This window comes from Nymphaea colorata, chromosome 6 (genome assembly GCF_008831285.2).
Source record: "Nymphaea colorata isolate Beijing-Zhang1983 chromosome 6, ASM883128v2, whole genome shotgun sequence".
Classification (NCBI taxonomy): Eukaryota; Viridiplantae; Streptophyta; class Magnoliopsida; order Nymphaeales; family Nymphaeaceae; genus Nymphaea; species Nymphaea colorata.
This window is the reverse complement of record NC_045143.1, coordinates 13,812,273-13,814,530: the sequence shown is the minus strand read 5'-3', so window position 1 is coordinate 13,814,530 and position 2,258 is coordinate 13,812,273. Positions and strand designations below refer to the sequence as shown.

The window sequence follows — 2,258 nt, the reverse complement described above, 5'->3', positions numbered from 1 at the left end:
TTTAGCTAATTTTGATATAGCGAAAGCCGTTTTGGTTCTGTGTTGATATGGTCATGGACGAGATTGGTGAAAATAACGTTTAATGAGATAGTAGTAATTATGAGCTCCTAAGGTTTTATGTCATGTCTGAATGTGTAAAGACATATTTGACCCAAGTGGGAGATTGTAAGATCATTTGGTGGGCCGGCATATGTTTATGAGGAATTTCATACATTATGGCTGTCTTAAGGTAAATATCCACTTAAGTGATTGCATTTTGGGATATTACGTCATTTTATATGGTATGAGGTAATTTTGAAATGTATAGATACCTGTTTGCAATTATGGACTCTTTGATGGGTTGAATCCGTAATTGCCCTTAATATAAAATGGTAGTGGTCCATGGGGTCGTGCGTATATTTTGCCTGAGACATTGGTTTCTAGGGTTTCCTCTTCCCCATCTAAGAGAGACTTCACGCGCACTGCACGTACCCTGGAAGACCCTACTGTGATCTTCCCGTGCACCAGTTCAGATAGATTCAGGTACGCTTCTACTTCAGTTTAAGATTTTGTTTAATTCAATGATTTAGCATGAGCATATCCTATTTAGGGCATATCGTTTTGCATGAGGGAGAAATCCCAACAATGCCCATATTATATTTTCCTTTCATAAGGTTATTTTCAATATCAACCAACTCCACTTCAGTAGTAAACCTTGTCCAGCCTTTGAATTCATGCCCTCTCCATCATTTTCTTATTTTCATACATGTGAAGATTATTTCTTGGAGATGGAGAGAACATGAATTCACAGGCTGGACAAGGTTTACTATTGGAGAAGAATTGGTTGATATGAATAATATCCTTGTAAAAGAAAAAAAATAACAATATGGGCAATATTGCTTTGCATATTTGTTTGAATTTAAAGTACTAATATCTTTTTGTCCTTTTGAACAAAAGCAGCAATGTTTTCTGGTTCTTACATAACAAGGAAGGTATTAAATATGAGAAAACATGATAGAATATGTCTTCTTTTGCTGATTTTTTAACTGAAGCTACCAACTCGAGATGAAAAGACAAATTTTCCGTGTGAGGAAATTAAGAGAATTTAGTCAACATAAAAAGTCATTGGGTTGACAAAAACGACCACAAGTTAAACTTTCAGTGGGTGGAGACACTTCGGGAGAGTTCACTACCGGCCATGTGCACTATCGCTAACAAGGAAAGCAACATAGTGAAGAATAAGAGAGAAGAGACAAATAAAGAGAAAGAGGGAGAGTGCCTGTGATGAACGATGATAAAAAATGGAGGGGAAGGAAGAAGATATTAGGTTCAGTGCAAACAACTTCTTGGAGAAGCAACCAATCAAATCAGCATTGCAAAGATAGGAAAAGGACTACAAGGGGCCGCCACTTAGTGCCCCTTTTTAAGGGCGGGGAGCTCAAGTCTTGGTTCTTGAAGGGCTGGGATCACCGAGTTCATGGTCACCTTCCTCTTCCTCTGCATAACCATCCTCGCCGTCATGGGGGTTAAAAGGTCCCCTAGTCTGTTTGGCACCGCCGATATCCAGAGCATCAGTTGGACCTTCGGTGGCATGATCTTCATCCTCGTCAACTGCATCACTGCATTTCTGGTATAGCAACCCTCTCTCTCTCTTTTTCTTTCTTCCGTCTCTCCATACCCTTCTCCCTATCTTCAATGGTGGCATTGAATAGGTGGGGACATAAGCCCTATGGTGATGTTTGGGCTGTTGCTGGCGAGGGCCATCTTCTACATGGTGATGTAGTGGCTTGGGTCTATATGCGGCAAACACATCATCAAGGGCTAGGAGAAGAGTCTGTATGAGACAGAAGGTGGTTGACTCATCTGGAGGTTTCACAATGGGGAACGATTGGCTTTTAGGTTAGGAACAAAGTGGAAGGCATCAGGTAGTGATAGGATCAATTAGAAACCAAAACTTGGAAGGGAAGGACATGAACATGCTGAAGAGGGAGACGTGTGGTAGCATGCGGGCTGTGGCCATCTTCATCTTGCTTCTCGATTACTGAATCATCAAGCTGCTTCTCTCTTCCAACTGATGGCAAGGTGATATCTAAAGTGAAAATTGGATGTTTCAGTGTTTTCATCATCAATAAAAAGAACCATGAAGCTTCCACAAACTGAAACCCTTTTTGCATTTCTAGTAGTGTTCAACACTCAGCTGAAACTTAGCCAAGCCAATCCCAAGCTCTATTCCTGGGTTGAGGAAGTTTGCTGAGCTCATTGCCTGTCTCGTGGACTAG

At 40.9% G+C, this 2,258-nt stretch overlaps 1 pseudogene; it reads left to right on the top strand.

The window, feature by feature from the left end:
• Positions 1-1,280: 1,280 nt before the first annotated feature.
• LOC116256463 (aquaporin PIP1-2-like) lies at positions 1,281-1,837 on the top strand (annotated as a pseudogene).
• The last annotated feature ends 421 nt before the right edge of the window (positions 1,838-2,258 follow it).